The sequence below is a fragment of the Chroicocephalus ridibundus genome, chromosome 7 (genome assembly GCF_963924245.1).
Source record: "Chroicocephalus ridibundus chromosome 7, bChrRid1.1, whole genome shotgun sequence".
NCBI classification, from domain to species: domain Eukaryota; kingdom Metazoa; phylum Chordata; class Aves; order Charadriiformes; family Laridae; genus Chroicocephalus; species Chroicocephalus ridibundus.
In genome coordinates, this window is record NC_086290.1 from 42,887,212 (window position 1) to 42,908,680 (window position 21,469).

Genomic DNA, 21,469 nt, shown 5'->3' on the forward strand with positions numbered 1-21,469 from the left:
TAAAAATAAGCATGTACTGAAGCACTTGGCTAAACTGGGCTCTGAAAATCCTCGGGAACAAAAAAATAAATAAAAATAAAGGCACTCTAGCAGAACTCCAGAGTCACTTAGCCAAAAAAGCAAGCGGAGTGGTTTTTCCTTACTTGGTGTGCCAGAAAATAACAGCAAGTAGTACAATCTCTTCCACAGCTCTCCAAAAATACTGGCCAACATCTGCAACCACAAAGCTGCCGTCTGTCCAGGAGTCGCAGGCAACCTCCCCTCTCCTGCATTCGCTGAGAGCAGAGCCCTCCCTGCCCTCTCCAGGTTCCTCCCTCCAGTTATCTTTTCACAGCAAGCACGTTCCTCACGCAGGAGAGATGGAGCCCGTTCCCTTTCCCTTATGAAAGCCAGATTTTGCTCGGCGTTCATGGATGAAACGCTCAGGCGGTAAGCAAAACAACACAGTCTTGAAAAAAAACCTGCACGATATGAAATCACCTCCCTAAAACGCAGCAAGCAGAGCTGGGGAGAAGCTGGGCACCCCAGATAAGATCAGCAGAAGGTGGAGATGCTACCTACTTGCCATGATTAGTTGGCATCTGCTGCCAGTCCAAGCAGGTGTCCCAACAGATGTGATTGGAACAGGTTGCCCAGAGAAGCTGTGGCTGCCCCATCCCTGGAGGGGTTCAAGGCCAGGTTGGATGGGGCTTTGAGCAACCTGGGCTGGTGGGAGGTGTCCCTGCCCAGGGCAGGGGGGTTGGAACTAGGTGATCTTTAAGGTCCCTTCCAATCCAAACCATTCTATGATCTTCCGACAGTCCAGCAACTAGAAACTCCTTGTAGATGCAGCTCCCCAGGCAGGGCGATCCATTGCTCATTGAAAATGAGTCGTCTCCAGTTATTTAGGAAATAAAAAGGGGAAAGCAAAGCTCCGCAGCTCTTTGTGCTGCTACAGAGGAGTCTGTGGCAACGTGCCGGGGAGAGACCGCTCACCTTCACGGGGCACCGGATTGGCCTCGCTGGGTTTTTCTTGGGGTGCTTCCATGACGAGCCTCTGCTTCCCCCAGACCACGGGAGGCCCCTCGCAAGGTCACAGCTCCACATGCTCAGCGCGGCAGATAAACACACCTAAGGGCGAGCTCTGACCCGCGGAGATAGGTACGGCAGGAGGGGCAGGCACAGCGTGTTGAGCAAAACGCAGCACTGAGACAGATTATTGTTTTAACTGCTTATCCAATTGTTTTGCATTTATATTTTGTTTCACTGCCCAAACTACAGCAATATATTTTTTTTTTTCTCCCAACAGCACAAGTTTTTACTAACAGGGGCGGGGCAGGGGGGAATAGGGAATTTCTCACAGTCCCCGCAGCCTCTCCCTGCTGGCATCAGCAACATGGGCTGAAAGCATCCTCGTTTTCTCTTAAGGCTTTCCTTTCCAACTGGGAGGCAGATGGAAGCTAACACCCAGCCCTGTCAACTCAAGTCAATTAAAGAAAAAAAAAAAAAAGGCAAGTTCGCAGCTTTAAATGCTAGAAAGTTTTTTTGGGGGGAGTGGTGAGAGGGAAAGCCAATAAGGCAAAGTGCATATATGCGTTGGGTGGGGGAGCATTTCAATACCGCAGCAAATATCAAAAAGGGACAAAGGGAAACATTTCTCCATTGCACAAGAGAGGATTTGCAATTTGCAAGCAGCAAGAGCCAGGCAGGAGCAGCATCACCGCGCGGGTGTCCAAAAGCAACAGCCTCACGCGCAGGCGGAGAACGACGCGCCGGCCAGGAGCGCAGACACCCACATCGAGATGATGAAGCCAGGGAGAGCCCTGAAGGAAATCAGGCTGTGATCCGTGAAGTGTACACCAAGGTAAAAAAGAGCTTCCTGCAGTCCTGGGAGCCAGCGCCAGCGGGCTGCTGGACGAAAAGGCAGCGCTCATTTCCTCCCTCTTCCAAGACAGCTAGTTCTCTGTCCTCTCCCGGTCACGTTCCTCGCCGCATATGTTGGATGATGGATGGAGGAACAAGCCACCGGACTAACAAAAGGAATAAATAGATGACTACATCAGGAGTCACCTCTGAAATCGCAGGCAGAAAGGAAACAAGCAGTGAAATTTCCAGCAGGCAGCAACAGCGGTCCTGCCCAGCTTCACTTCCCCTACCAACAGAAAACAATCAAGTCATTTAATGCCAAGCCATGCCGTAAGCCGCGTAAGCAGCCCCCGGCAGCCGTCAGGAAAGCCACAGGGCTGGTCTTCTGTCCAGCTCCGTCCTGTCTGGTTCGGAAGAGACGCAAGATGAGGAAAAACCAAGGGCAAGAGAGCAAGAAGTACCCTCCTCGCTCCTGCACCGTGGAAAGGCACTACTCCTGCTTGCAGCAGCACGGGAAAGGCACTCATACTCGTAGGCAGCTCCAAGGAGACCAATGTCCTCCTCTGCAGAAGGACAGAGCGAGCCAGAGGTGCCCTGACCTGCAGGAGCTGCCATAGCTTGAGAGGGTGGGAAAGCCAAGGTGAGGGGCATGGGAGCAGCGCTGGGTGGGATGCTGAGCCCGCCCTGGGATGCCGTGCTCGCACACGGCGTTACCCTGTTTTACAGCTAGGGAAACGCTGGCAGAAGGAGGCTGACCTCTTAAAACCGGAGAGCAAAGGAAGAGATGTGCTGGCAAAGGCTATCAGGGTGACCACAACCCATCCTAGGGCAAGGCTGACACTTCCCCTAGCCCAGCCTAAGCCACTAAACCAAGCAATAAAAGAGAAATCGCAGTGCAGGACATCCTTTTCTCCTCCGTACCACCCACCCGTTTAGTTTAAAGGTTCATGAGATATTTTGTTATTTACTTTTTTATTTTTCAGAAAGCCCCCTTTGGCCTGCTTTCCATCTATGGAGCTCCAAAGCTGTATTTTCAACTTTACCACCACAACAATAAGGACCAAATTTAAAAGGAAGATTTTAGTGCAGAAAAGCTGAGCTCCTTGGGATATCACAGGCCTCCGGCATCTGTGGTTTGAAGCCTGAAAGCTGAAAGCCTGGTGAAAACCTGCCGGTAGAGATCTGTGTTTTCCAGGCAGACCGTCCAGCCCGGGGACGCTGCCGTCAGCGTTCACCTCCTGACAAGTGATGGTGAACAGTGCTGATTCAGAGAGACAACGCAAAGCACACAGCGCTTCACGTGGGTCTCCACCAACTGGGCCACCCAGGATTTTAACCATTCTTTGTCTTTTTCCCCCCAAAGACACAGCAGGAGAGAGGTTAAAGTTCCCGTCCAGCCCCCCAGCAGCACGCTTTCTGTCAGTCGCGGTGGGGACCACAGCCATTGTCCCCAGCGAGCTTCCCAAAAGCCAAGCACCAGTATGGCATGCATCCCAGCAGGATCCGCTGAGGAGAGGGCTGGCAGAGCAATCAATTTACCATTTTCAAGGCGACGAGAGCTTTTAGGAGAAATCAATTGGTGGTGTAATTAGGAATATTACCCATGTAACTAATAATTATTGAAGATGGCTTTCTCCTTCACAGTTCATTTCCATCTTACCCTTCCACTAAATAAAGGTGTTACCTATGGATGTTATTTGTGGCTTCATATTCTACTGTCATAGGCATTATTGCCGTTTATTTGAGAGCGTGCTGGAGCGTGACCACAAGGAAGATAAAATAGGACCCTGAGCCAGAAATCCTGCCTGGAGCAACTAAGCAGTCAGCAGCGAAGATTCTTCAGAGGCATTGAACATAATGGTCAGAGGCATAAACACTCTTCATAAACTTCTCTCCGCACAGCGCTGTCTCGAATTAGCAAGGTGACATTAATGCGTCGGGGGGGTAGGTTTTGACAGAAGCCATGCTACGGAAAGCTGGGCTCTAACTTTGCATCAGCAGCAAGCATTACAAGTGGCACACCGGGGACAGGAGAAGGAAGAAGGAATTTTGAATTAGGATGATGGGATCCCACCACACCCCCCCGGCCTTCACTTGCTTTCATGGGAAAGAGTCCTGCTAGGTGTAAAACGACTAAATGCTACACGCCGGTAAGAAATAAAAAATTCATTAAATCATAAATCTTTTGGAAAGGGGATCTACTGGGGAGATTATATTCACTTTTCATGGACATATTAATTCAACGGTGGCATATCATATTGTTCTCTGTGGGGGAAAAAGACATATTGTTTTAAAGTATGATATTTAGAGCAGTCCTTTAGGAAGGAAAGCAAATATAATCTTGGCAAGGAACACTGACTGCATGAGCACTGAGTAAGGGACATTAAAAGCAGGGCCCAAGTCCCAGCTGCTGAAAGTCAGCGTGGCTTGACTGGAGTTGTTGGAGCTAAGCCCATGCTTGGGAGCTGAGAACCAAGGTCACCTCCATTTAGCTGCAGCTCCTTGCAAATGTTAAGTAAATGAACACAAAGGGTAATTTTTTGCTGGGTCCGTTGTGAACACTCGCTGTTTGCCCGCTAGCAAACACCAACAGCAGGTGAGAAGACAAAGACATTACAGCTGCATTCAGTCTGAAGTTCATTAGTTGGGAGCTACCTGGCCATGTCCTCCTGGATTGCTTCTGGCTCAGCAGTGGGAATTGCTGAGCTCTCCTGGCTGTCAGGCCAGCCAGACACTGGACATCCAGCTGCAAAACACAGGCTCACCAAAGCCCTCCTTTGGCTGCTGCCCAATTGTCCTGGTGTCACGACACCAGACTAGACTCCCTACGTGCTCGGTCCCTGTTCTCCAGGAGGCTCCAGTCCTACTGTGGAACATGCCCAGAAGCACCTGCAGCAGACTGACACCTATCTCTTGCCTAAATTGCAATCAGATCGAGGCCAACAAACACCCTCCTCCCTTGAGGGACCATATCTGACAGACATTTGAGGAGCACCCTGCACACAGCCAGCCACAGCATATGGACGAGGTCTCCTCACAACAGACAGCTTCCACACAATGCTGGGGTGGGATTGGTCTCACAGCCCCCTTTCACAGCTGTGGTCATACTGCACCTTTGGCTTCCCACCTCTCTCCGGACCCCACAAATCTTGTATTCCTTTGAAATGGGCAAATCCTTCCATACTTTCTCCATCCATACCTTTTGCATGGTGGTCAGCGCAGCCCCACGGGTGATGTAGGTTTGCATCTCCTCCAGCTTGGCTCCAGGCATGGAGGACACTGGGATGGGACTCCCGCCCACTTGCATGTTCTCCACACGCTCATCCCCATGCACAAGTCCCCGATGAGCCCCGCTGTCTCCTGGAGCGTATCTCCCCTCATGAGGAGGCTGTAGATCACAGACAAAACCACATGCAGACCTGAGCTCAGATCAACTTCACATAGCACCATAAGCACAATCCCAGCTATCCCCAGCAATGCTGTTCTGCTATGGGAAGATCTTCAGCAAACATACCAGCTACTGTACAGTAACCGTTCATGACCACATCTTTCCTCTGTGATAATTCACCGTCCAAAATAGCTTATTCCAGAGGAAGAAGGGGAGAAGACACCTTAAGTTTACCGCACAAGATAACAGTGACTGCTGAGCAGCTGTTGCGCCGTAATACAATTCACACCAGTTTGACCATGTCGCGCTCTTAACCAGCTCAGGCACAGATAACTCAACTTGGCCCACCAGAAAAGACGGGATTTGCTTATCACCCGAATCACACGGGACACTTTGCACAAGAAAGTATACACATGCAAACATCGGCTGGACTTCTCACTTTTCTCCTTCCTTTTTGCCAGCCCAGCTATCTCCCTGAAAACTTTCCCATCCATTCCAATGAGGTGTGAAATTTGAAGCATCATTGCTCCCAACGACAAAAGTGCACACAGAAGTGTTCCAAGGTAATTAAAGGGCTAGATGAAATAAAAAGGGCTGATGCAACATTAACCATGAACAGTCAAAACAACAAAGTCAGCGCACACAAACCACAGAGATTCTTAATGCAACATTAAGTCAGTTGTACGTTATTTACGTATTTGCCAGAAATGTATTCAACTACCTGCTTGAGATGAAAAACACTAATAAGGCTGTGTTTTTCTCCATACCTGGGCCAGGTTCCCAGTTGAGACAAGCAGTTTATACTAGCCAAACGCTTGGACAATTTTAGTTTCTGTAGAAACCCTTGTTGCTGGGGTCCTTAACATTGGCTTTAGGTGCAAGGCACGTTGGCGGCAGCTCACAGCCCAATACTGTAGGAAGCCAGAGAGGTCTTAGACTACTCAAATTATCCAATGCTAGCACAAGAAGGAGGCAGCCTGTGCTTTAGCTTCTGTCCAGGGCCCCTGGAAAGTTAATCCTATCCGATTACACTACTTCTTTTTTTTCCACAGAAGAAATAAACAGTCTTTTGTACTAAACATAAGGCTGCCTTCTTTTGAAGGAAGATTTATCATCCAGGATAAATTCATGAGTTCATTCCATTTTTGTCCCAAGTCTTCAAAGCAGTGGTTTTACTTCGTGATGCAATATCAGTTGGTTCTGCCTCTGTGCCAGGCAGTCCCCACAAGACATTCCCCTTTTCCTTCAAAAAAATTTAAAAAAAGAGTATGAACGCAGTATGAATTGCTTAAAGCCTGCACACCAAATTCCACACGCGCATGTTAGAGCCATGCAAACACGTACGTAAGGAGCTGAGACCAGCTTCCCCTTAGGCCGCAAACACCAGGAATGCAATCGATGACATTGGTCAATGAGGAGGAGTGACCGGTGCGTGACAAAATCTGCTGTGAGTTGCCCCAGGAGAGGGCCCGGCTCTGATTTAAGAAGGATGGCTCGGTTGCCTTCCCCACACCAACAGGGACTCCCGTTGTGCTGAGCTGAAACCTTGACTCATTACAATGTCACTCTGTCTTTGGATGCGATATCCTGTGAGGGAATCTTCTGGGAACGTATTTTGGTTCAGACTTGGGTCAAGGAGAGTTGACTTGACCTGAAAATAAATCCAGGCAATTTCAAGCTGAAGAGCTATTGACTACTGTTTGCAATACAATAAAGTGAGATCAAACTCGGCTGAAACCCAGGGTTAACATAAATCCAAGGAGAAAGGGGAACAAGAAAATTCATTCACCACCGTGACAAAGGGGACATTTTTTGCACTGGCAGAATTCAGAGCAGGGACTGAAATTGCTTCCCCAGCAGCATTTTTAGCGTCCCATATGGTAAGTGTGTGCTGTTTAGCTGTGCTGATATCTTCAACAGACTGGCAGTAAGATAAGAGGTACACGACTACATGTGTGTGAAAAAGGTTTTGTGGGCTTTTTTTATTTTTTTTCCCCTTTTTTAACGTCACTAGATGGAGTTCCTCCGCTCGCACACAGGGCAGCTTTTGTGAGAGGTATTTTATATGGATCCCCAAGGAAAGATCTCGGCGGACGGGCTCTGAGCGCTATTGTGTGCACGTGTGCATAGTAACTCTCAGCAACTTTTGGTTTACAGTCCAGGAGAAAAACTGGTTGTACTTGCTGCAGCTCCAAGATGAAATCCTGCTCCTGGCTCATGCTAAGGGGAGTTGTACCATTAACTTCACTGAAGCTAGCCTTTCTCCTTTTCCAGGAGCTGCTTTTTTAATGTTTGTTGGATAAAGCAATTTTTCAACCAGCTGATGCTTCCTAGGTCTGTACTGCAGGGAACCTGAGAGATGCTCCCTCTCCATGCTGCAATGTAACCTCAGAAAAAAAGTAGAACATCATAGAATGGTTCAGGTTAGAAGGGACCTTAAAGATCATCTAGTTCCACCCCCCTGCCCTGGGCAGGGACACCTCCCACCAGACCAGGTTGCTCCAAGCCCCGTCCAACCTGGCCTTGAACCCCTCCAGGGATGGGGCAGCCACAGCTTCTCTGGGCAACCTGGGCCAGGGGCTCACCACCCTCACAGTAAAGAATTTCTTCCTAATATCTAATCTAAGTCTCCCCTCTTTCAGTTTAAAACTATTACCCCTCATCCTATGGCCTCACTCCCTGATAAAGAGTCCCTCCCCAGCTTTCCTGTAGGCCCCCTTCCTTCCCAGACCTCAGATCCAGAAGCAGCAGTTTGACTCACCAGCCCTTTGCCCAGACCTATAACACATTACCAGGACACCCACTCAATAAATTTTCCAGCTTCTCAAGGTGGCTGAAGTTGCTGGTTGTCCAGCAAACGCTTGGTAGGATCCTCTTCCAGGGCCAGGGAAGATGCAGAGCAGCTCAGCTCATTGCAGCCCAGAGATGCACAGGGCTGTGCCCAGGACTCCTGGCAACATGGACAGGGCAGGAGCTTCACCGGGGACACATCAACCCAGACAAGTCTGACCAGGGTAGCTGCTTATAGGACACAAAGCCAATCTCTGTGGTAAGACACGAGCGCCACATTCCATATCAGAGTGCAACTATTTCTAAACACAGCCCAGGGAAAGCTGCATTATTTATTTTTATTTCGCTAAACCCCATTTTATTAACTAACTTGCGCTGTAATGTAGATGATCCCTTTGCTTACGGAATAAATGATGCTGCTTCTTCCCATCTCCCACTGTGATTGCACGATTCCTGGTCAGATTGTAAAATGTCTGATCTAAGAATGTATAAACTCCACTAAACAAAGCTGCAATAGAAAGTTGAATAATAAGTCAAGACTCCAACCTCTCCAGGAATAAAAAAAAAAGGTGGGTTTGACAAAGTAACATGCCGAGAGAGCCTGGGAATGTTTCAGATGAAATAAAGTATTTTAAGAGGGACTCAATATTCAGACTCAGCATTTCACATCTGCACCCTTTAAAACTGTCAGGAACGTCACCCCCCGACTCAAGTGAAATGTTTGCAAATTGGGATTCTTCTGCCACCGTGCAAAAATTAACACTTGCAATTAGCAGTACCACAGCCCTGCTCGCGCTTTTGCTCCAGAAACACGTTGCACATGAATATTCACAGCCAACCAACACCATTTAACAGTAGCTTTCTAGTACAGACGTTCCCAACACACATCCCTCCTCCAGATTGGGAATGTGAGAAGAAAGGCAGGTATCGGTCTCCCTACAGCAGGTAGGTGCCCAACCACTGGTCATCTCAGGGAGCTCAGGGATGATCTCTTCTCATCTAACCAGCAGTGCAGTGGGGATTGCTCTGCTAAGGAGAGATCTAGGGATTAAGGGGTTATATACGTAGAAGCACAAGTATTTTTCACTAGGCACATCTTTCCTTCACAAAAAATATCCATCATCACAGCAGCTCTGCTTCTCAGCCCCTATCTTCCCCAAGACATACGTTTGCAGAACCAACTTAACCCTCCTTTTTAACAGTCTGCTCCATCTACAACAGCAAAAACATGAGGAAAAGCGATCCTGGAGATTTTTCACCCAGCAGCAGAGGTCACAGCGAGGAGGGGACCTGCGAAGTCATTTATCCATCACCTGCCCCTTCTCAGCTCAGGTATCGAGTGCGCTGCAGTCAAAGCATCTGAGCCCTTTCTGCACGGCATGACAGCTAGCTCCAATAAAACTATTCAGAAGAGCGGGAGAATTATTGATTTTAAGATCATAACAGGAGAAGTTAAGTGGTTCTTTTAATGCAACAAACAGTCTCCAACTTAAAGCTGCAGCCATTTCTACTTCATCTCTCCTGACCAGTGTAATTAAGCTTGAAGTAGAGGAAGCAGGACAAGAAGTGCAAAGGAGAAGAGGTTGGAAAAAACCCCAGTACTACCTCACAGGTAGTCACCTTTCCAAGCGAACGAAGAAACCCCTCGTGAAGCAGTGAAAGCCAAGCATTCCCTCTTAAAAACATAAAAACTTATGAGCTCAGTTAGAAGCCTTCCCAGTGCACACTGACATGCTACCAACCAGACAGACCAGAGACTCTGCCTGGAGCTTTAAAAACACAAGTAAAATATCATCCCTTGGTGCTGTTTCATCCCCAAACCAGTCCGAAACCATGCACAGAATCTAACGGGGGGTGTTACATATGATTTACTGGGGAGCTAAAGAAGCCAGCTCGCTCCACCCTTTGCAGACAGGATGGCCCATCCTCTCCTCCTTCTGCAGGACCTTTGATTTCCAGGGTCTGCTCCATCACCTTTCAGCCGCACCAAGTTCGCGAGGCAGAAAAGGAAAAGAAAAGTAATTGCTTTGCAAGCGTGATATTACTGGCACTTGTCAAAGAGAAAAAGCAGATTCCCTGAGGCTCCTTTCCACTCTCTAAACAGCCAAAAAGTTGTCCTCCACCAGAACAGCTTTCAAATGAAAGGCCAGAAAGAAATTTGGAGCTGATCTCAAGCCCATCAGTGTAAATCAGTGGAACCCTTGCTGTCCTCAAGGAAGCCAGGAGAGCGGAAAGCAGAGAACCATGCTCCTCCGAGTTTAAAATATCTACTTAAAACTGCAAGCCAGGAAGGTGAACAAAAAAATAAGGCTTGAAAGGAGAGGGTGGCTATTTAAGGGATGGAAAGAAAGATTATATTGACAGGGTCATGGGATAAATTTAACATGTTGTATCTGAAACAAACTGAGAACCGATTAGGCACCCAAAATGAAACAAATACCTAAGCCATTTATTAACTCCCACTTATGGCATTAGAGGAAATTCAGTTTTAAAAGCAAGTTGCAGATAGCTCTGGAAAATGCCTTCTCACTTTGCAGATAATTCTATAAGGAGGAATCAGGCACTAAATTTCTCACCAGCAGTTGTTTTGCTTGGCTGCCTTAAAAAGCAAACAAACAAACAAACAAAAACCCCACCAACGCCTTGCATTGCCTAATGGAAACTTCAGGCTAGCCCTAGAAAATTCCCTGGCCCACCAATAGAGATGGTGGGGAGTTTTCCAACAGGCGAGCTTTGGATAGGAAAAAAGAGTTTTCTGCAGGAAAAAAAAAAAAAAAAAAAGAAGTTGAGTTTCATGGAAATATTTGAGTTTTCCAGAAGGACAAAAAATTGAAGGAATGAGGACTTAATTTTCAGGCAAGGTTAAGTCATCATTTGGTCTAGATCAACTGCTACTCCCCACCCTTTGCGGGTGAAGCTTTCTGCTGGAGCTCCATTAACATGATTCATCCAGCTCTCCCCCAGGAGAGACATTGCTTCATTGGCATCCCTCCTGTATCTTGAGAAACACAGGCCGGCCAGAGGAGAACGGAGGCAGCTGCTCCAGGCAGATTGCTTTTTTTCTTGCACAGGCCCATCATGTTTCTTGCACGGAAACAGGAGGAGTTAATCATGTTCTTGACACGCAAAAGAAGAGAATAATTTGGGTTTTTAAGCCAGGCTGCAATGATGAGAGTTAAGATGCTGATGTCAACTACAGCAGCGTAATCAGTACACACCCACAACTGGCTCCCGAAGCAAGGGAGGGTTATTTATGAATTATTACATGAAGCCAGGAGACAAGAGCTGCGAGCAACAGGATTGCCACCAGTCCAGCTGCAATTTCTGCTGGTTGGTCTAAATCCGCTGGATCCCCAAACAAGCTATTAATGGCCAGATGGATGAAAGGAGGGTCAGAAGGCACTTCCAATAGGTCTGCAAGATCTTCATCGAGCAGTTAATTGTGCAAGGCACGAGGCCCACACATCAAGGATGACTGGTCTTGCGAAACAGACATTACACACGCTTTTGGGGCTTTTTTCCAAGGCAGGCATTTTGGTTTATTCTTCAAGATTTGAAGTATTTATTAGCATAGACAGGTGTTTGGTTACCAGGGACAGCCAGGCACGGAGAGGCAAACATCTGGAGACCAGGACCAGTCGCTTCAGAACAACTTCTTGAGCAAGTGAGGACACGCTGGGAGGTCATAAGCAAAACGAGAATGAATTCAGGGCAGTCACCGGGACTCATAATTGGTCTCACAAGCGTGCACAGTATGTTTGCACAGAGCAAAAGGTACTGCTTACTGCTTTTGTGCTGTAACTATCAATAAGGCTTTGTGGTTGCCCAGGAGTTCAGGGCAGGTCAACATGCCACAAACAATTCCTTCGCTACAGAGATCAATGTTCTGCCATGACTGGTAGTTACTTTATGCCCTGAGCGATACAACCACTACGAGGTTCTGCATCAGCTAATATAAGCAGACGGGAGGGTGCTGATGGTATCTCAACTCCTCAAGATTTGTTTTGTCAACGGACCGCTGTGCCCTGCCTTACCTACAAGAATTTGCTGGCATTCAGTAAGCACGCCTGGAGGAGCAGTAAACTAGAAATCCCAACATCAAGCCAGAAATAAAGACTGTTCCTCTCTGTTTTCCGTACTGAACAGCAATCATTTGGCCTTCCCACTCAGGAAAAACATAGCCTTGCAAGATTTCAACTAGCCTTTCTTTACATCCCTGTAACAAATCCACACAGATTAACGCAGAACTTCAACAGGGGAAGGCAGCCAGTTTAAGTGGCTTTGAGTGTTTTCAAGGTCATTACGGTTAAAAGCTACATAATACAGATGATAAGGAGCACTGAGAAAAGCAAAGTGGCACTTTAGAGAAAGGGTTGAAGACAAAACAACACATCTGACGCTCTGATTCAAAGCCTCAATGGTCAACAGCCTTATGGTCAGTAATTTGGGGAGCTGTTAGACAGGGCTGCTGAACTTTGAGACTCTGGCGCAGTCAAGTCCCTTCAGGTGCCTGTCGTTTTAGAAGCCAACAGAGCACCCTTCCAGCAAATTTCATGCTGGGCTGCTCTCAAATAATGGAAAACAAAGCCATTTATTTACTCTCAAAAATTATCTCGGATGACATAAACCTACGCTCATCAGCAAAAGGCAACTGTAGCCTTTCATCCCTTGCATACTTTTGGGTCACTGAGGTCTTCTCCGAGCCACACCTGGAACTTCACACTTGGGACAGTCAACTTTTGACATCCTTTAGGACCTGATGCTACCAGCTCAACGTGAAACAGCCCATCAAGTACTTAATCAGAAAGAGGATAAAACAATGTTACTAAGAGTCAAAACACGGAAAAGGTAATACAAATTATTGTCTGAGCCACCCAAGGTTAGACCCGGACAAACACACTCTTTGGTGTGTTTTTGCTGACTGTAAAGCTGTATAGTTCTAAAATGCAGCTGATCTCGTCCACAGAGAATGACACACTCTGAGAAAAGAAATTGCTCGCCAAGCCTTGCAGGCAAAAAACTGAGCTGCTCATTGCTTCTGTGGCTGAGAGTCCCACCAGCAGCAGCTGTGCTCGGCAGACAGTCCTCTCCGCAGAGACAGTCCTCTCCGCAGAGCCCTCCACTTCTCAGAGGAGCGGCAGGGCCATTAAATCTTTCACCTGTACCTTGTCACCAGGGCACATATTAGGCCACATAAGCACAGATGCTAATTGGTCTTAACAGTTTGGCTTGTGCCTGCCTAGACTCTTACCAGGTCAGACAGCAGCTTGCTTCAGAGCACGAGCCACAACGCATCAAGGAGAGATTCCAGCGGGGACCCCAGGAAGAGGATCCAGGATGCAAAATTACCAAGTTTGTAACCTTTTTAGGAGCTTCAGTGGCAGACACTTGCCACACAAGTTCAGGAAAATTTTAAATCTATTATTTTTATATTTCTTTTCTTCTTCCCACAGATGACACAAGGGTTTTCATGCAAGCCTGGTACATGTCAGTGCCATTTGTAAGGACCCTCATTTCTGGGTATTTACAAATGTTTTGTTGCATAGCTGAAAAACACAAGAAGAAATACATTACAAAGCATCTTGAATGATCATGCACTCCCATGAGGCATTTAAGATACTTATACGAATAATTTACAACTGCATTATAAAATCCCTTGTCCTTTAAAATGATGCTGATGCTGCAGAAAAGTATAAATCAATACAGCAGAGGGCTGTTACTTAGGGTTTATGAGCGTGCTATGATGTCCAAGTTACACGTGGGGGTTGCATGCCTAACAAACCAGCTAGGTTCTTCCCCTCCGTGGGCTTTAGGCTGTCAAATCAAATGCAGAAATAGCTTCAAAAAGGGTTCAGAAGATGTAGGCGCACTCCAAGAACCTGAGAAATTGTGCCTGCTGCTCTTACAGACACAAAGCCATCTGAACTACTGAGGAGCAGGAAAGCTTTAACACATGGAGGGTTACAGCTCCTGATGACACAGAGGTATTGGCAGCTGCCCAACTCATTATGCCCAGCCATCCTTTGAAGGTTATCGTTTTGTGAAACAGAAATCAATACCCCACACGCTGCTACAAGCTGGGCCAGGGGGTCAATGACATGATATCCCCGGCAAAGCCAAGACTGAAGGGATATGTCGGCAGCCGCGGGTACAGCCAGGTCCTCCTGGGCGCAGGGTAACGCGCAGGTAGGAAGCGCGGTGTCGGCTGATCCTGCAATCCGGAGCGAAGGAGGGGAGCCTCCAGGCCACTCCGCAGATCTGGCTAGCATCAGAGAGCCCAGATTGCGGTGCCTGCGGGCTAGCAAAGGCAGATGCTGCTGACGGGTATCTGCAATAGCCCTGCGTGGCCTGACAACATCAGCCTGGAGCCAGATCGATGACTCCTACAAGCACTACCCCCACTCAGAAACAACATCATCTTAATACAAGAACGCTCCTTTATCATGAAAATATCATTACAAGTTGCAAAGGAAATGCACCTTTAAGTGAAGCGTTTTAACATTGATCAATGAATCTGTGTTAGCAATAGATGGAGAAAAAAAAAAAGCTTTAACCACATCCGACACGATCACTGTCGTCTAAGTCTTTGGATCTCTTTGTTGCCCAATCGAGACACTATGCTGACCCGCTGGGCTCATACCCCTCAATGCCGGAGGCTGGCTCCAGCCGCTTTTCCTCACTGCCTAAAAAATTATCACAGGAGACTTCATGCAATTAGGCCTCAAAAATGGGGATGTCAGTCCTCCCGGGGAACTAAGTCTGCCTCATGAAAGTTACTTCAGCCTTTGCTTTCGCTGCACAAGGTGGTTTTTTTTTTACCCTGAGGATTTATATCAAAGCAAGACACTAGTCAAGGTGCGCCAAGCCACTGTAGTTTTTACCTCTTTGTAGCTTGTCAAGGTGAATGTCAGTGGAAAAAAAAAAATCTCAGAGGTGACCAGGCACAGAGATGGCCATCTAAAGTTACATACCTCCGTACAAGAAAAATAAAAAACCCACCCCTATGTTTTTAGTAAAAGCAAACCTGGTCTCTCTCAGCGACAGGACTCCATTTAGAAATCAGCAACGGGAGCGTAATGAGCTGCACAAAGCCAGCCATCTCACACCTCGCCATTTCTCCCCGCGGACCGAAACCTCTCTCAGGATCCACTGCTTTTTACAACCTGGCTGAACACTGCCCGGCCCAGGGACACTGTACCTTTCAGCCACCATTTGAATTTTCCTCTTAGCTGTCCTGCTGGACATTTTTTTTTTTTTTCTTTAAGGCGATATTTCTCAGGGTAGCTCTAGCGTCTTATGGGATTCAAGGTACCCGCTGCAAACTGCTGATCCTGCACACAAGAAATAACAGGGAGAGGATGTACAGGGATAATATTTGTACTGAGTGTATGTTTTTCAAGAGCGTACTTAAAAACCAGCTGTGTAAGCAAAGCGAGTTAGAAGTATCTCTGGTGAAGCCCAGCTCTGCCGCACGTGGGCTGGAGGTCAGCTCGAGAACAAGGTAGATGGTGGACGAGGGAAATTTAAGGCCCTGGATTGCGCGTTCATTTTTCCTGACCCTCTCCGATCTGTGCAATCTCTCAGCTTAGCTCCTTGCAGAACAAACAAAATAAAAAGGCTGCAGTGACACAACAGCTTTAAAAAAAACCAAACACCGAATCCAGGCTGCTCCTTCTGGCACATTCGACCTACCTGGACAGGAACTAGTGCCCCAGCAAGATGCACCGTCTGAAGCGAGATAATGCTTCCACTTACGCAGCCACCTCTTACTCAGCCCATGTTGAAATCCCAAGACTGACAAGATTAGGCAGAGGAGACGCCAGTTTTTACTTCACCACTCCGCTTCGCATCTTCCTCTGAAGTCTAAGGTTTGTAACTTTGCCAGAACGTATCTTGCATTCCCTCCAGTCATGAAAACCAGCAGCAAATTGAGAGATGGAGTAGAATCGAGGTTTTCTAAAAGAATTAGCTTTGTAAAGCTTTCAAAAGCTGCAGCTGGATAGATCCAAGCCATTCCTAAAGAAATCACCTGGAAGGCAGACAGTCCCATCTAGAGAAAAAACTACACGTTGCATTTTGGATGGGCTGGGCTCCCATGGCATATATTTCACAGGCAATTTATGCCTACGCAACAGCTGTTCACCTAGAGCATCCATCACCCCTCCAACTACCCAGGCATGCCAGAAAACATGGTCCAATCCCTCCCTTTTTCCTCCCGGATATGGCATTTATTCTGAACTGAGAACAAAAGAAAAACTAAGTCTCTATCAGCTTGAACGACTGCAGGGTTTCGCTGTGGAGGTTTTATCCACAACATTTCTTAAACATCTTCGCTCAGCAAAACAGGGCTGGCGTTTTAACTTCTTATTGCGCTTTAAATTTTTATTGCGTCTCTGAAATGGAGACACTGTAAAAAAAAAGCTAGTCTTAATTCATTTCTTCCCTAACTCTGTGTTTAGGGGAAACTACAGAAAGAACTAAAATAAAAATTTACAGATAAAAACCGTATTTAGCTTTACACAGGAGTAAAGCTCTCCATTGCTGGACAACTGTTTTGACCCTGATGTTACCCTACTGTGGCTGATCTCAAAAATATCCGCAAAATTTTCCTTTCGTTTTTAGTCAGGTGACAGTGATACAGAGGATACCAACATTTGTAAAATACCAACATTTGTAAAATCTCCATCCTTTCTGGCCCTCACCAACATGCAGAAATTGTCAGAAAACAAGAAAGAAAATGAGAAATTGATTCTTGGCTGAACTACAATTAAGTTGTAGCTTTCCCTGAACTTCCAGAGCTTTATTACATAGATTTTATTTGATGAGATCAATTATACGGTACGCTGGAGATAAGTTAGTGAATTAGCTTTGCTTACGCTAACGCCTATCACTTCAGGGTGGGTTTTGCCTGGCAGAGAAGACGGGGAGAAGGTGTGGTATTTAAGGTGATTCATTTAGGCAGGAATGTGCCCCCTTATTCTAGGACAGGAAGATGGCTGCAGGGAGGCTTCTGCAGACGCGAGCAGAGGGCAGAGCTCCTCGCGACCATCACCCATGGCATCCGGACACAACTCCCTGCCCAATCTAACAGCAGCAGTGCTCATTTGCTAATGGATTTTTCCAAAGGCCAGAAGTTTTTTTTGCCATTTTCAACACTGGAGGGGATGGAAAGATTTCGACTTCTTCTGGAGCTTTAGGTTGGGTTTTTTTCTTGGGCTGACTTTCGGCTGACTATTTAGTTCTGTTACTACCAGTTCTACTTAATAGTGATTCAGAATAATACAACCAGCACTAGAATACTGGAAAAGTGCATGACAGAGCCAGAAAATCTGCTTGTGCAAGTAGAGACAAATTGCCTTCCTCTTTTCTAAAAATGATTCAGCCACCTTTATGGAGCATCTAGTGCTAAAAAAAAGAAAGGACAAATTTTCAGATGCTATTAATCTATCTCATCTTGAGATCCTTGGGAACTAATCCTCTCTGGACAGGACAGAGAGCCTTACAGTACTCATTTGACACCGGACAAATCAAAGGCAAGTCCAAAGACTTCACCTGATTTCAGAAAGGGACGATTATCTGCTAACGAACCTTGCTGCAAAGCACTCAGTCGCACTGAGCTGGACACAAAGCTCAGCAAGCACAACGCCACTGGCACTAGGAAAGAATGGTGCTACCTTTCCTTTAAACTTAATTACACAGAGAGCACTAATAAACGAGACCAGGGAGAGCAGCGCTCTCATACCCCATCCTGCAAAATGCCGCGTACTCTGATCCCGATCCAGCAAACACACAGGTCAAACAGCTTTCTCATGCCATTGGCATTGGGTAAAGTGATGGCCACCATGCATAACATATTGCAGGATGATGTTGTTGGTGACTAAGTCCCCGAAACACTAAATCTATTAGAGGGGCTGGTGGTCCATGCTCAGCTTGCTGGAATCAATACACAGAAAGCCTTTAAAATGAAAAGAAATCGCTCAAGTGTCCTGTTGCAAACTTGAGTTTTTGGAAGCTTCCTGCGCCGCTTGATAAAGCAATAACATTTCCAGAAAAACAGAAAGCAAATGAGCAAAGTCAAAACCAAGGTTTTGTTTGCTTTAGCAAAGGAACCAACCCCCAGGAGTGAAACATTATCCTGTGCCTCTAACAGTCTGGATTCCTGTCTTCACCTTGCTCCTAGACTTTCCTCCACCAAGGCTGGCTCTGTCTGTCCCTGGAGAGTCCTCCTCCAGCCACATGAAAGGCTTTTCACACCCCTCCATGGCACCAGCCTTTAATACAGCCTGCAAGTCAGACTTATGTTTAGTTCCCTTCCTGCTAGATCCGAGCTCAGGCCGCTGAGCTTTAAGCCTCCAACACAGACACAGAGCCTAAATGTACCGTGGAGAGATCTGGAAAGAGAGGCACTTAGGGCTTTCGTAAACGGAGATTTACTTAATTTGAAACTCAACATCAGATTTCTGCTGTACCTAAAGTAAATACTACCCGTTAATGGAGGAAACATGGGTTTGGGTTTGTTGGTTTTTTTGGAGGTTTTTTTTTCATAAAAATAAACACACAAGACATTTAAAAGCTACAACCCTTAGCTTTCTAAGCATCGCTTCTAATAAATTGTACATTTACCCATTTCCAGGCATGGAAATGCATCAGATTGCAAAAAAAAAAAAAAAAAAAAGAAAAAGGCTGTTCAGGAACTATGCAGCCTTTTTCTCCAGCTTCGTAGAAATGATGCTGGGTTCAGACTGCCCAAAGTGAGACACACACGAGGGAAGGTCCCTACAGCTCAGCACCACGTAAGTCCCTGTGTCAAGCAAGCTCATACTTACCCCTGCTGTACTGCTGGGGTATGTGTAAGTAGATGAACCAGACCAAGGCAGGATGGAGGGAGCAAGCCTGAGAAGACGGTGGAAATTTAAAAAATAAAAATAAAAAAAAAAAAAAATCAAAGCTTCCTGACTGGGTTCCCAGCTGATATCAAATACCAGCACCAGCTGGTTGCTAGTGGATATATTCCATATGAAAACGAGAGGTCTGGTTTCTGTAATTCACAGCAAAAGCGCACGGGCTAAGCCCCACACATGCAACGACTTTGGGGAAAGCATTTGCGAGGCAAGCTGACTCTTCTTTCCACAGGCCAGCGAGGGACACCTGCTTATCACCAGCACTTCTGCACTAGCCAAGGGCAGTGCACCACGGGACATGGTGCCAGAGGCTGGTGCCCGAAGACAGGGAGCCGGCGCCCACGTTTCTCTGACAGCAGAAAGTAATACCAATACCCATGGACTGCACCCATTCGCAAGTGTAATAACCTCATTTTACCCTCTGTGGCAAGGCTTCCTCATGCATTTCACCTTCCCAGACTTCCCCGCCATCTACAATAGCACTTCTTACAGGTCTCACATCCATGACCTTTCCGTTGTCCTGCTCCCCCCACCTGTATATGTGAATGTCACCTGTAAAAGAAAGTCTCCGTCAGATCTCCCTGACCTATCTGCACCACACAAAAATGCCTCATGCTGCCGTTAGACATGCTTGAATTAGCAAGGAAATGAAAACAGGCCACAGGAAAGAAGTGGGCTGGGGGAAAAGATGGAGATGTAATGCCAAGCAACCAATGTCAAGTCACGACTGGCCACATCCCATTAGCCATGTTCGAGGGTATCTCCCATCGAAATAGCACCTCTGTAGCAAAGGAAGAATCCTGCATGCCCAGTCCTGCAGCACTTTGGGCTCTTTTGTTGGGCACAGACTCCTTCAAGGCATTGTCAGCCAGCGGCTACACGTCCCATGGCTCCGCAGCTCCACTGCTTCGCACCAGGAGAAACCACCGAAGGTTCAGTAAAAGCCTGTAAAATCAACGCTTTCAAAGATGCTTTACAAAGTTACTATGCAATTCTGGGAAAGGAGTTCAGATAGGAATTAATTAATTTTGTTTGGTATTAAAAAATTGGAAAGTTCTGATAAAAGTCATGAAAATTCCAGGAGGGACGATGACCCCAAAAAACTGTTTCCAAAACAAGCTTGTTTTCCCCATTGCTAGTTCTAGCACAAACACCAGGAAAGATTCCAGCGCTGATACAAGTAACTCTCTTATCCACCTCAAAAAAAATGGCTGAAAGGGAGAATGTAAGTTCATTTTCTTTTCTTCTAGTATCTCCTCAGCCTCCTTTTGTGCTTGAGGATCTCAGGAGACAGGGCAGAGGCGAAGAGAACACCGATAACCCCCTTTGAAGGTTGAGTAAATTGAGGCATTGAACGGTTTCTGATTTACCCAAGCAGAACCATAATCCCTACTTATTTGCATGTGAAACACCATCTCCCAAATTAACCTAGCAGTTGAAAATACGGTTCTGTGGCGGGCAGGGGAGACCTGTCATTTAGTATATGTATATCTATATTTCCTATCTCAAGGGGGTATAAAACTATTACCAACACTCATTACGCCCATTTCATTAATGTATTTTTAATACTGCGATGTAGTTTAGTATTTTTTTCATCATTAATGCTCTTAATAGCCCATCTCCTCCAAGCACCCCCTTCAGAAGAACACGAGCTGCAGAAGTGAAAACCCTAGCTGGAAGAGCTGGGATCCTGAACATGCAGGTTGGGCTGCAACAGCAGCTCTGCAGCAGTCCAAAAGAAAAAGAAAAAAAAAAATTAAGTCTTTGGCTCTTCGTAGGTTAATTAACTGAGAAATGAGGAGGACTTCCTTCCCAGGACGGACTATTTGCTCCCCACCACATAAACTGGAAGGGTCTCTTATGTTAGAGGACCTTCTATCAGTTGTTCCTAAGTTTTCCAGATCTGACCACGCTGACATACTGTAATGTATCCAAGTAATATGGAAAGAAATAAAGCGACCACCTCTAAAATAGCTCCACAGATTATAACCCTGGGAGGAGACGCTCAATAAACAGTAAAGGTCAGATTTAAATCCACAAACATAATGAAACGCGCAGTTAGAGATGAAACTCCCTCCTTAACAGACTGGACCAAATTCAACCCTGCTACAAACCACCCAGCAGATGAACCTGGCCCAGCCATGGCTCAGATCTCCAGCCATAATGAAAGCTTGTCCATGGTTTGAACCCAGCAACAATTAACCTTGACAGGGGGAGATAAGATTCAAGTTCCAAAGAACAGAAAGTTTACTGGGTTTTTTTGTGCTTTCATGAGGCTTTGATTATTATTTTAATGCAGTTGTTTGCGGTTTAATTTCCTTTTTTTTTTTTTCCCTTCTCCTTAATGGTCACATTGAAAAGATAACAGTCTGTGCACTCATGGCAGAAGCCAAAGGATGGCTGAAGTCCAGCCTACCTCCACCCCACCACGCTCATCTGATATGCTTCCAGAGAAGGGGGAAATCAGACAAATAGATGCTGTGGATAGTTTAGGACTGACTCGCCTCAGACTTTTTGGAAAAGGGAGAACTCCTCATTAGGCTAA